We start from the raw sequence: 15,588 nt of genomic DNA, 5'->3' as shown, positions 1-15,588 counted from the left end.
AACCCCAAAAAAATATAACACCTGACACAGAATTAGAGCAGCTACATAACACCTGCAGGCAGACTGGGAATACATGCAGACCCCACACAGAATCAGATCAACTGGATAGAACCTGCACACAGACCGGGAATACATGCAGACCCCACACAGAATCAGAGCACCTACATAACACCTGCACACAGACAGGGAATATGTGCAGACTCCACACAGAATCAGAGCACCTGGATAAAACCTACCCACAGACAGGGAATACATGCAGACCCCACACAGAATCAGAGCACCTGGATAAAACTTGCACACAGACAGGGAATACATGCAGACCCCATACAGAATCAGAGCACCTGGATAAAACCTGCACACAGACAGGGAATACATGCAGACCCCAAACAGAATCAAAGCACCTACATAAAACCTGCACACATACAGGGAATACATGCAGACCCCACACAGAATCAGAGCACCTACATATAACCTGCACAAAGACAGGGAATACATGCAGACCTTAGACAGAATTAGAGCACCTACATAACACCTGCACACAGACAGGGAATACATGCAGACCTTAGAAAGAATTAGAGCACCTACATAACACCTGCACACAGACAGGGAATACAGGCAGACCCCACACAGAATCAGAGCACCTGGATAAAACCTGCACACAGACATGGAATACATGCAGAACCCACAAATAATCAGAGCACCTACATAATACCTGCACACAGACAAGGAATACATGCAGACCCCACATAGAATCAGAGCACCTACATAAAACCTGCACACAGACAGGGAATACATGCAGACCCCACACAGAATCAGAGCACCTACATAAAACCTGCACACAGACACGGAATAAATGTAGCCTCCACACAGAGTTAGAGCAGCTACATAACACCTGCAGGCAGACTGGGAATACATGCAGACCCCACACAGAATCAGATCAACTATATAAAACCTGCATACAGACAGGGAATACATGCAGACCCCACACAGAATCAGAGCACCTGGATAAAACCTGCACACAGTCAGGGAATACATGCAGACCCCACACAGAATCAGAGCACCTGCATAAAACCTGAAGACAGACAGGGAATACATGCAGACCACACACAGAATCCGAGCACCTGGATAAAACCTGCACACAGACAGGGAATACATGCAGACCCCACACAGAATCACAGCACCTGGATAAAACCTGCACACAGACAGGGAATACATGCAGACCCCATACAGAATCACAGCACCTGGATAAAACCTGCACACAGACAGGGAATACATGCAGACTCCACACAGAATTAGAGCACCTACATAAAACCTGCACACAGACAGGGTATACATGCAGACCCCACAAAGAAGCAGAGCAACTGCACACAGACAGGGAATAAATGCAGACCCCACACAGAATTAGAGCACCTTCATAACACCGGTACACAGACAGGGAATACATGCAGACGCCACACAGAATCAGAGCAGCTGGATAAAACCTGCACACATACAGGGAATACATGCAGACTCCACACAGAATCAGAGCACCTACATAACACCTGCACACAGACAGGGAATACATGCAGACCCCAAACAGAATCAAAGCACCTGGATAAAACCTGTACACAGACAGGGAATACATGCAGACTCCACACAGAATTAGAGCACCTACATAACACCTGCACACAGACAGGGTATACATGCAGACCCCTCAGAGAATCAGATCAACTGCACACATACAGGGAATAAATGCAGACCCCACACAGAATTAGAGCACCTTCATAACACCTGCACACAGACAGGGAATACATGCAGACCCCACACAGAATTAGAGCACCTAGATAACACCTGGAGAGAGATAGGGAATGCATGCAGTCCCTACACAGAATCAGAGCACTTACATAAAACCTGCACACAGACAGGGAATACATGCAGTCCCAATACAAAATCAGAGCACCTACATAAAACCTGCACACAGACAGGGAATACATGCAGACTCCACACAGAATCAGAGCACCTACATAACACCTGCACACAGACAGGGAATACATGCAGACCCCAAACAGAATTAGAGCACCTACATAAAACCTGCACACAGACAGGGAATACATGCAGACTCCACACAGAATTAGAGCACCTACATAACACCTGCACGCAGACTGGGAATACATGCAGACCCCACACAGAATCAGAGCACGTACATAACACCTGCACACAGACATGGAATACATGGAGACCCCACACAAAATCAGAGCACCTGGATAAAACCTGCACACAGACATGGAATACATGCAGAACCCACACATAATCAGAGCACCTACATAAAACCTGCACACCGACAAGGAATACATGCAGACCCCACAAAGAATTAGAGCACCTGGATAAAATCTGCACACAGAAAGGGAATACATGAAGACCACAAACAAAATCAGAGCACCTGCATAACACCTGCACACAGACAGGGAATACATGCAGACCCCACACAGAATCAGAGCACCTACATAAAACCTGCACACAGACTTGGAATACATGCAGACCCCACACAGAATCAGAGCACCTGCATAACACCTGCACACAGACAGGGAATACATGCAGAGTCCACACAGAATCAGAACAACTACATAAAACCTGCACACAGACACGGAATAAATGTAGCCTCCACACAGAATTAGAGCAGCTACATAACACCTGCAGGCAGACTGGGAATACATGCAGACCCCACACAGAATCAGATCAACTGGATAAAACCTGCACACAGACAGGGAATACATGCAGACCGCACACAGAATCAGAGCACCTGGATAAAACCTGCACACAAACAGGGAATACATGCAGACCCCACACAGAATCAGAGCACCTACATAAAACCTGCACACAGATAGAGAATATTTGCAGACCCCACACAGAATCAGAGCACCTGGATAAAACCTGCCCACAGACAGGGAATACATGCAGAGCCCACACAGAATCAGAGAACCTGGATAAAACCTGCACACAAACAGGGAATACATGCAGACCCCACACAGAATCAGAGCACCTACATAATAGCTGCACACAGACAGTGAATACATGCAGACTCCACACAGAATTAGAGCACCTATATAACACGTGCACGGAGACAGGGAATACATGCAGACCCCTCTTAGAATCAGAGCTCCTGGATAAAACCTGCACACAGACAGGGAATACATGCAGAACACACAAATAATCAGAGCACCTACATAATACCTGCACACAGACAAGGAATACATGCAGAATCCACACTGAATCACAACACCTCCATAACACCTGCACACAGACAGGGAATACATGCAGACCCCACACAGAATCAGAGCACCTGGATAAAACCTGCACACAGACATGGAATACATGCGAAACCTACAAATAATTAGAGCACCTACATAATACCTGCACACAGACAAGGAATACATGCAGACCCCACATAGAATCAGAGCACCTACATAAAACCTGCACATAGACAGGGTATACATGCAGACCCCACACAGAAGCGGAGCAACTGCACACAGACAGGGAATAAATGCAGACCCCACACAGAATTAGAGCACCTTCATAACACCAGTACACAGACAGGGAATACATGCAGACGCCACAAAGAATCAGTGCATCTGTATAAAATCTGCACACATACAGGGAATACATGAAGACTCCACACAGAATCAGAGCACCTACATAACATTTCCACACAAACAGGGAATACATACAGACCCAAAACAGAATCAGAGCAACTACATAAAACCTGCACACATGCAGGGAATACATGCAGACTCCAGACAGAATCAGAGCACATACATAACAATTGCACACAGACAGGGAATACATGCAGACACCAAACAGAATTAGAGCACCTACATAACACCTGGAGAGAGATAGGGAATACATGCAGACCCCACACCGAATCAGAGCACCTACATAAAACCTGCACACAGACAGGGAATACATGCGATCCCATACAGAATCAGAGCATCTAAATAGAACCTGCACACAGACAGGGAATACATGCAGACCCCACACAGAATCAGAGCACCTACATAAAACCTGCACACAGAGAGGGAATACATGCAGACTCCACACAGAATTAGAGCACCTACATAACACCTGCACACAGACAGGGAATATGTGCAGACTCCACACAGAATCAGAGCACCTGGATAAAACCTGCCCACAGACAGGGAATACATGCAGACCCCACACAGAATCAGAGCACCTGGATAAAACCTGCACACAGACAGGGAATACATGCAGACCCCACACAGAATCAGAGCACCTGGATAAAACCTGCAGACAGACAGGGAATACATGCAGACCCCACACAGAATCCGAGCACCTGGATAAAACCTGCACACAGACAGGGAATACATGCAGACCCCATACAGAATCACAGCACCTGGATAAAACCTGTACACAGACTGAGAATACATGCAGACTCCACACAGAATTAGAGCACCTACATAACACCTGCAAACAGACAGGGTATACATGCAGACCCCACACAGAATCAGAGCACCTACATAAAAACTGCTCACAGACAGGGAATACATGCAGACCCCAAACAGAATCAGAGCACCTACATAAAACCTGCACACAGACAGGGAATATGTGCAGACCCCACACATAATCAGAGCACCTGGATAAAACCTGCCCACAGACAGGGAATACATGCCGACCCCATAAAGAATCACAGCACCTGGATAAAACCTGCACACAGAAAGGGAATACATGCAGACTCCACACAGAATTAGAGCACCTACATAACACCTGCACACAGACAGGGTATACATGCAGACCCCACACAGAATCAGAGCAACTGCACACAGACAGGGAATAAATGCAGACCCCACACAGAATTAGAGCACCTTCATAACACCGGCACACAGACAGGGAATACATGCAGACCCCACACAGAATCAGGGAACCTACATAACACCTGCACACATACAGGGAATACATGCAGATCCCATACAGAATCAGAGCACCTACAAAAAACCTGCACACATACAGGGAATACATGCAGACCCCAGGCAGAACCAGAGCACCTACATATAACCTGCACATAGACAGGGAATACATGCAGACCTTAGACAGAATTAGAGCACCTACATAACACCTGCACACAGACAGGGGATACAAGCAGACCCCACACAGAATCAGAACACCTACATAACACCTGCACACAGTCAGGGAATACATGCAGACCTTAGACAGAATTAGAACACCTACATAACACCTGCACACAGACAGGGAATACATGCAGACCGCACACAGAATCAGAGCACCTGGATAAAACCTGCACACAGACATGGAATACATGCAGAACCCACACATAATCAGAGCACCTACATAAAACCTGCACACAGACAGGGAATACATGCAGAGTCCACACAGAATCAGAGCACCTACATAAAACCTCTACACAGACAGGGAATACATGCAGACCCCACACAGAATCAGAGCACCTGGAGAAAACCTGCACACAGACAGGGAATACATGCAGACCCCACACAGAATTAGAGCACCTACATAAAGCCCGCACACAGATAGGGAATACATGCAGACCCCACACAGAATTAGAGCACCTACATAACACCTGCACACAGACAGGGAATACATGCAGACCCCACACAGAATCAGAGCACCTACATAAAACCTGCATACATACAGGGAATACATGCAGACCCCACGCAGAATTAGAGCACCTACATATAACCTGCACACAGACAGGGAATACATGCAACCTTAGACAGAATTAGAGCACCTACATAACACCTGCACACAGACAGGGAATACAAGCAGACCCCACACAGAATCAGAGCACCCACATAACACCTGCAGACAGACAGGGAATACATGCAGACACCACACAGAATCAAAGCACCTGGATAAAACCTGCACACAGACATGGAATACATGCAGAACCCACACATAATCAGAGCACCTACATAATACGTGCACACGGACAAGGAATACATATAGACCCCACACAGAATCAGAGTACCTACATAAAACCTGCACACAGACAGGGAATACATGCAGACCCCAAATAGAATCAGAGCACCTACATAAAACCTACACACAGAAAGGGAATACATGCAGACCCAAAACAGAATCAGAGCACCTACATAACCCCTTCAGACAGATAGCGAATGCATGCAGACCCTACACAGAACCAGAGCACCTACATAAAACCCGCACACAGACAGGGAATACATGCAGACCCCTTCAGAATCAGAGCACCTACATAAAACCTACACACAGACAGGGAATGCATGCAGACCCCACACAGAATCAGAGCACTTACATAACACCTGCAGACAGATAGGGAATGCATGCATAACCCACACAGAATCTGAGCACCTACATAAAACCTGGACACAGACAGGGAATACATGTAGACTCCACGCAGAATTAGTGCACCTACATAACACCTACAAACAGACAGGGAATATATTCAGACCCACTCAGAATTATAGCACCTAAATAACATCTGCACATGGACAAGGAATGCATGCATACCCTAAACAGAATCAGAGCACCTACATAAAACCTGCACACAGAAAGGGAATACATGCAGACCCCACAGAGAATCAGAGCACCTACATAACACCTTCAGACAGATAGGGAATGCATGCAGACCCTACACAGAATCAGAGCACCTACATAAAACCTGCACACAGACAGGGAATACATGCAGACCCCACACAGAATCAGAGCACCTACATAACACCTGGAGACAGATAGGGAATGCATGCAGACCCTACACAGAATCAGAGCACCTACATAAAACGTGCACACAGAAAGGGAATACATGCAGAACCCACACAGAATCAGAGCACCTCCATAACAGCTGCGGACAGATAGGGAATGCATTCATACCCCACATAGAATCAGAGCACCTACATAACTGCGATGCAATGGGAATGCCTACCTCACAGAATCTGAGCACCTACATAAAACCTGGACACAGACAGGGAATACATGCAGACCCCACACAGAACCAGAGCACCTACATATAACCTGCACACAGACAGGGAATACATGCAGACCTTAGACAGAATTAGAGCACCTACATAACACCTGCACACAGACAGGGAATACAAGCAGACCCCACACAGAATCAGAGCACCTACATAACACCTGCACACAGTCAGGGAATACATGCAGACCTTAGACAGAATTAGAGCACCTACATAACACCTGCACACAGACAGGGAATACATGCAGACTGCACACAGAATCAGAGCACATGGATAAAACCTGCACACAGACATGGAATACATGCAGAACCCACACATAATCAGAGCACCTACATAAAGCCTGCACACAGACAGGGAATACATGCAGAGTCCACACAGAATCAGAGCACCTACATAAAACATGTACGCAGACAGGGAATACATGCAGACCCCACACAGAATCAGAGCAAATGGAGAAAACCTGCACACAGACAGGAAATACATGCAGACCCCATACAGAATCAGAGCACCTACATAAAACCTGTACACAGACAGGGAATACATGCAGACCCCACACAGAATTAGAGCACCTACATAAAGCCCGCACACAGATAGGGAATACATGCAGACCCCACAGAGAATCAGAGTACCTACATAAAACCTTCACACAGACAGGAAATACATGCAGACTCCACACAGAATTAGAGCACCTACATAACACCTGCACACAGACAGGGAATACATGCAGACCCCACACAGAATTAGAGCACCTACATAACACCTGCACACAGGCAGGGAATACATGCAGACCCCATACAGAATCAAAGCACCTACATAAAACCTGCATACATACAGGGAATACATGCAGACCCCATGCAGAATCAGAGCACCTACATATAACCTGCACACAGACAGGGAATACATGCAACCTTAGACAGAATTAGAGCACCTACATAACACCTGCACACAGACAGGGAATACAAGCAGACCCCACACAGAATCAGAGCACCTACATAACACCTGCAGACAGACAGGGAATACATGCAGACCTTAGACAGAATTAGAGCACCTACATAACACCTGCACACAGACAGGTAATACATGCAGACACCACACAGAATCAGAGCACCTGGATAAAACCTGCACACAGACATGGAATACATGCAGAACCCACACATAATCAGAGCACCTACATAATACGTGCACACGGACAAGGAATACATACAGACCCCACACAGAATCAGAGTACCTACATAAAACCTGCACACAGACAGGCAATACATGCAGACCCCAAACAGAATCAGAGCACCTACATAAAACCTACACACAGAAAGGGAATACATGCAGACCCAAAACAGAATCAGAGCACCTACATAACCCCTTCAGACAGATACTGAATGCATGCAGACCCTACACAGAACCAGAGCACCTACATAAATCCGCACACAGACAGGGAATACATGCAGACCCCTTCAGAATCAGAGCACCTACATAAAACCTGCACACAGACAGGGAATGCATGCAGACCCCACACAGAATCAGAGCACTTAAATAACACCTGCAGACAGATAGGGAATGCATGCATACCCCACACAGAATCTGAGCACCTACATAAAACCTGGACATAGACAGGGAATACATGCAGACTCCACGCAGAATTAGTGCACCTACATAACACCTGCAAACGGACAGGGAATATATTCAGACCCACTCAGAATTAGAGCACCTACATAACATCTGCACATGGACAAGGAATGCCTGCATACCCTAAACAGAATCAGAGCACCTACATAAAACCTGCACACAGAAAGGGAATACATGCAGACCCCACAGAGAATCAGAGCACCTACATAACACCTTCAGACAGATCGGGAATGCATGCAGACCCTACACAGAATCAGAGCACCTACATAAAACCCGCACACAGACATGGAATACATGCAGACCCCACACAGAATCAGAGCACCTACATAACACCTGCAGACAGATAGGGAATGCATGCATACCCCTCACAGAATCTGAGCACCTACATAAAACCTGGATGCAGACAGGGAATACATGCAGACTCCACGCAGAATCAGAGCAGCTACATAAAACCTGTACATAAACAGGGAATACATGCAGAACCCACACAGAATCAGAGCACCTGGATAAAACCTGCACACAGACAGGGAATACATGCAGACCCCACACAGAATCAGAGCACCTACATAAAACCTGCACTCAGACAGGGAATACATAAAGACCCGACACAGAATTAGAGCACCTACATAAAACCTGCACACAGACAGGGAATACATGCAGACCTCACATAGAATTAGAGCACATAGATAACACCTGCACACAGACAGGGAATACATGCAGACCCCACACAGAATCAGAGCACCTGGATAAAACCTGAACACAGACAGGGAATACATGCAGACACCACATAGAATCAGAGCATCTACATGAAACCTGCACACAGACAGGGAATACATGCAGACCCCACACAGAATTAGAGCACGTACATAAAACCCGCACACAGATAGGGAATACATGCAGACCCCTAACAGAATCAGAGAACCTACATAAAACTTGCACACAGACAGGGAATACATGCAGACCACACACACAATCAGAGCACCTACATAAAACCTGAACACAGACAGGGAATACATGCAGACCCCACATAGAATCAGAGGACCTACATAACACCTGCAGACATATAGGGAAAGCATGCAGACCCTACACAGAATCAAAGCACCTACATAAAACCTGCACACAGACAGGGAATACATGCAGACCCCACACAGAATCAGAGCACCTACATAAAACCTGCAGACAGACAGGGGCACCTACATAAAACCTGCACTCAGACAGGGAATACATACAGACCCGACACAGAATTAGAGCACCTACATAAAACCTGCACACAGACAGGGAATACATGCAGACCTCACATAGAATTAGAGCACATAGATAACACCTGCACACAGACAGGGAATACATGCAGACCCCACACAGAATCAGAGCACCTGGATAAAACCTGAACACAGACAGGGAATACATGCAGACACCACACAGAATCAGAGCATCTACATGAAACCTGCACACAGACAGGGAATACATGCAGACCCCACACAGAATTAGAGCACGTACATAAAACCAGCACACAGACAGGGAATACATGCAGACCCCTAACAGAATCAGAGCACCTACATAAAACTTGCACACAGACAGGGAATACATGCAGACCACACACAGAATCAGAGCACCTACATAAAACCTGAACACAGACAGGGAATACATGCAGACCCCACATAGAATCAGAGGACCTACATAACACCTGCAGACATATAGGGAATGCATGCAGACCCTACACAGAATCAGAGCACCTACATAAAACCTGCACACAGACAGGGAATACATGCAGACCCCACACAGAATCAGAGCACCTACATAAAACCTGCAGACAGACAGGGAATACATGCAGACCCCACACATAATCAGAGCACCTATATAACACCTGCATACAGACAGGGAATACATGCAGACCCCACACAGAATCAGAGCACCTACATAAAACCTGCACACAGACAGGGAATACATGCAGATGCCACACAGAATTAGAGCACCTATATAACACGTGCACGGAGACAGGGAATACATGCAGACCCCACATAGAATCAGAGCACCTGGATAAAACCTGCACACAGACAGGGAATACATGCAGACTCCACATTGAATCACAACACCTACATACAACCTGCACACAGACAGGAAATACATGCAGACCACATACAGAATCAGAGCACCTACATAAAACCTGCATACATACAGATCATACATGCAGACGCCATACAGAATCAGAGCACCTACATATAACCAGCACACAGACAGGGAATACATGCAGAACTTAGACAGAATTAGAGCACCTACATAACACCTGCACACAGACAGGGAATACAAGCAGACCCCACACAGAATCAGAGCACCTACATAACACCTGCACACAGACAGGGAATACATGCAGACCCCACACAGAATCAGAGCACCTGGATAAAACCTGCACACAGACATGGAATACATGCAGAACCCACACATAATCAGAGCACCTACATAAAACCTGCACACAGAAAAGGAATACATGCATACCCCACAAAGAATCAGAGCACCTACATAAAATCTGCACACAGACAGGGAATACATGAAGACCCCAAACAAAATCAGAGCACCTACATAACACCTGCACACAGACAGGGAATACATGCAGACCCCACACAGAATCAGAGCACCTACATAAAACCTGCACACAGACATGGAATACATGCAGACCCCACACAGAATCAGAGCACCTGCATAACACCTGCACACAGACAGGGAATACATGCAGAGTCCACACAGAATTAGAGCACCAACATAACACCTGCACATAGACAGTGAATACATGCAGACCCTACACAGAATCAGAGCAACTACATAAAACCTGCACACAGACACGGAATAAATGTAGCCTCCACACAGAATTAGAGCAGCTACATAACACCTGCAGGCAGACTGGGAATACATGCAGACCCCACACAGAATCAGATCAACTGGATAGAACCTGCACACAGACAGGGAATACATGCAGACCCCACACAGAATCAGAGCACCTGGATAAAACCTGCACACAAACAGGGAATACATGCAGACCCCACACAGAATCAGAGCACCTACATAAAACCTGCACACAGACAGGGAATATGTGCAGACCCCACACAGAATTAGAGCACCTGGATAAAACCTGCCCACAGACAGGGAATACATGCAGACCCCACACAGAATCAGAGCACCTGGATAAAACCTGCACACAAACAGGGAATACATGCAGACCCCACACAGAATCAGAGCACCTACATAAAACCTGCACACAGACAGGGAATACATGCAGACTCCACACAGAATTAGAGCACCTATATAACACGTGCACGGAGACAGGGAATACATGCAGACCCCACATAGAATCAGAGCACCTGGATAAAACCTGCACACAGACAGGGATTACATGCAGACTCCACACTGAATCACAACACCGACATAACACCTGCACACAGACAGGGAATACATGCAGACCCCAAACAGAATCAAAGCACCTACATAAAACCTGCACACATACAGGGAATACATGCAGACCCCACACAGAATCAGAGCACCTACATATAACCTGCACACAGACAGGGAATACATGCAGACCTTAGACAGAATTAGAGCACCTACATAACACCTGCACACAGACAAGGAATACAGGCAGACCCCACACAGAATCAGAGCACCTACATAACACCTGCACAGAGACCACGGAATACATACCAGACCCCACAAAAAAAAAAAATTTTTAAAAAAAAAACCCCCCAAAAACCCCGGAAAAAAGGGGGAAAAAAAAAAAATTAAAAAACCCCCAAAAAACCGGAAAAAAGGGAAAAAAAAAAAAAAACCCCCCCGGGGGAAAAAAAAAAAGAAAAAAAAAACCCCCCCCAAAAAAGGGAAAAAAAAAAAAAGAACGGCCCCCAAAAAAAAAAAACCCCCCCAAAAACCCCCCCAAAAAAAAAAAAAAAGAGGGGGGGAAAACCGGAATAAAACCCCCCAAAAAAAAAGGGGGAAAAAAAAAAACCCCCCCAAAAAAACCCCAACAAAAAAAAAAAAAAAAAAAAACCCCCAAATAAAACCCCCCAAAAAAAAAGGGGGAAACCCCCAAAAAAAAAAAAAAAGAAAAGGGGAAAAAAAACCCCAATTCAAAAAAAGAAAAAAAAAAAGGGGGAAAAAAAAAAACCCCCTTTTAAACCCCAAAAAAAAAAAGGGGAAAAAACCAGAAAAAAAAACCCAAAAAAAGGGAAAAAGGGAAAAAAGGGAAAAAACCCCCCCAAAAAAAACCGAAAAAAAAAAGGGGGCCCCCAAAAAAAACCCCCCCCCAAAAAAAAAAAAAAAAAAAAAACCCCCCAAAAAGGGCCCCAAAAAAATTCCAAAAGGGGGAAACAAAAACCCCCAAAAAAAAACCCGGGAAAAAACAAAAAATACAAAAACCCAAAAAAAAAACCCCCCAAAAAAAAAAAAAAAAAAAAAAACCCCCCCAAAAAAAACCCCCAAAAAAACCCCAAAAAAACAAACGGGGCCCCCAAAAAAAAAACCCAAAAAAAAATGAAACCCCCCAAAAAAAAAAACCCCAAAAAACCGGCCCCCAACAAAAACCCCAGAAAAACAGACCCCCAAAAAAACCCCCGGGAAAAAAAAAAAAAAAACCCCCCCAAAAACAAAAAAAAAAAAAAAAAACCCCCCCAAAAATTTTCCCCCAAAAAAAGGCCCCGGAAAAAAAAAAAAAAACCCCCCCAAAAAACCCAGAAAACCGGGAAAAAAAAAAAAACCCCAGAAAAAAAAACCCCCCAAAAAGGGAAAACGGGGAAACAAAACCCCCCCAAAAACCCCCCCCCCAAAAAAAAAAGGGAAAAAAAAAGGGGAAAAAAAAAACGGGGGGGCCCCCCCCCCAAAAAAAAAAACCCAAAAAAAAAACCCCCAAAAAACCCAAGAACCCCCCCCAAAAACCCGGAAAAACGGGGAAACAAAAAACCCCCAAATCCCCCCCGGGAAAAATTACAAAAAAAAAAGTTTTTAAAAAACCCCCCCCAAACAAAAAAATTTCCCCCCCAAAAAACCCCCAAAACCCCTCAAAAAAAAAACCCCAAAAAAAAAAAATTGGGGGAAAAAAGGGAAACCCCCCCCCAAAAAAAAAAAAAAACCCCCCCAAAAAAAAAAACCCCAACCAAAAAAAGAAAAAATGGGGGAAAAAGGGCATCACCCCCAAAAAAAAAAAAAAAAACCCCCAACGGGGAAAAAAAAAAAAAAAAAAAAAACCCCCAAAAAACCCCCCCCAAAAAAAAAAAACCCCCCCCAACAAAAAACCCCCCCCCCCCCCAAAAAAAAAACCCCCCCCCCCCAAAAAAAAACCCAAAAAACCCCAAAAGGGGGAAAAAAAAAACCCCCCCCAAAAAAAACCCCAAAAAGGGGGGGGAAAAAACCCCCCAAAAACCGGAAAAAAAAAAGGGGCCCCCCCCCCCAAAAAAAAAAAAAGAAAAACCCCCAACGGGGAAATTTTAAAACCCAAAAAAAAAAGGGGCCCCCCAAAAAAAACCAACGGGGGAAAAAAACCCCTTCCCCCCCCCAAAAAAACCCAAAAAACCCAAACAAAAAAAAATTCCCCCCGGGAAAAAAAAAAAAAAAACCCCCCCCAAAAAAAACCCCCCCCAAAAGGAAACAAAAAAAAAAACCCCCCCCGGGAAAAAACCCCCCCCCGGGAATTAAAAAAAAAAAAAAACCCCCCCCCAAAAAAACCCCCCCCAAAAAAAAAACCCCCAAAAAAGGGAAAAAAAACCCCCAAAAAAGGGGGGCCCTAAAACCCCCCAAAAAGGGGGTAAAAAAAACCCCACACAAAAAGGGAAAATGCAACAAAAAAAAAACCCCCAAAAAAAAGGGGTAAAAAAAGGGGGGAAAAAAAAACCCGGTAAAAAAAAAAACCCTTTTAAAACCCCCCCCAAAAAAAACCCGGCCCCCCCAAAACCAGAAAAAAAAAACAAAAAACAAAAAACCCCCCCAAAACCAAGAAAAAACCCCCCCCAAAAAAAAAAAAGGGGGAAAAAAAAAAACCCCAAAAAACCCCCAACGGGAAAAAACCCCCCAAAAACAAAAAAAAACCCCCCGGGGAAAAAAAAACCCAAAAAAAAAAAAAACCCCCAAAGAAAGGGAAAAAACCCAAAAAAAACCCCCCCAAAAAAACCCCAAAAAGGGAAACCCCAAAAAAAAAAACCTCAAAAAAAAAAAAAAAAAACCCCCCTAAAAACCCCAACAAAAAGGGAAAAAAAAACCCCCAAAAAAAGAACAACCCCCCCAAAAAAGGGAAAAAACCCCCCAAACCAGAAAAAAAAAAACCCCCAACGGGGAAAATAAAACCCCCCAAAAAAACCCCCCCAAAAAAATTCCACAAAGGGAAAAAAAACCCCCCCCCAAAAAAAAAAAACCCCCCCAAAAAAAGGGGAAAAAAACCCCCCCAAAAAAAGGGGAAAAAACCCCACAAAAGGGAAAAACCCCCCCCAAAAAAGGGCCCCCCCCCCAAAAAAAAAAAACCCCCACAAAAAAAAAAAAAAAAACCCCCCCCCCAAAAAAAAACCCCAAAAAAACCCCCCAAAAAAAAAAAAAAAAAAACCCCCCTCCCCCCAAAACCAAACCCCCCCCCCCCCCCAAAAAAAAAAAAACCCCCCCCCCCCAAAAAAAGGGGAAAAAAAAAAACCCCCAAAAAAAGGCCCCCCCCCCCCCCAAAAAAAAAAAAAAAAACCCCCAACAAAAAACAAAAAAAATCCCCCAAAAAAACCCCCCCCCCAAAAAAAAAAAAAGGAAAAAAAACCCAAACCCCTTTAAAACCCAAAAAGCCCCAAAAAAAAAAAAAAAAAAAAACAAACACCCCCCAACCCCCCCAAAAAACCCAAAAACCCAAAAAGGGAAACCCCAAAAAAAAGGAAAAAAAAAAAAAGGGGGGCCCCCCCCCCCAAAAAAAAAGGGAAACCCAAAAAGGGAAAAAACGGGGAAAAGGCCCAAAAAAAAACCCCCCCCCAAAAAAAAAAGGGGG

The sequence above is a fragment of the Protopterus annectens genome, chromosome 1.part2, assembly GCF_019279795.1.
Source record: "Protopterus annectens isolate FY-2018-M chromosome 1.part2, PAN1.0, whole genome shotgun sequence".
Classification (NCBI taxonomy): Eukaryota; Metazoa; Chordata; order Ceratodontiformes; family Protopteridae; genus Protopterus; species Protopterus annectens.
The sequence above is the reverse complement of the archived record's forward strand: the minus strand, read 5'-3'. Positions refer to the sequence as shown.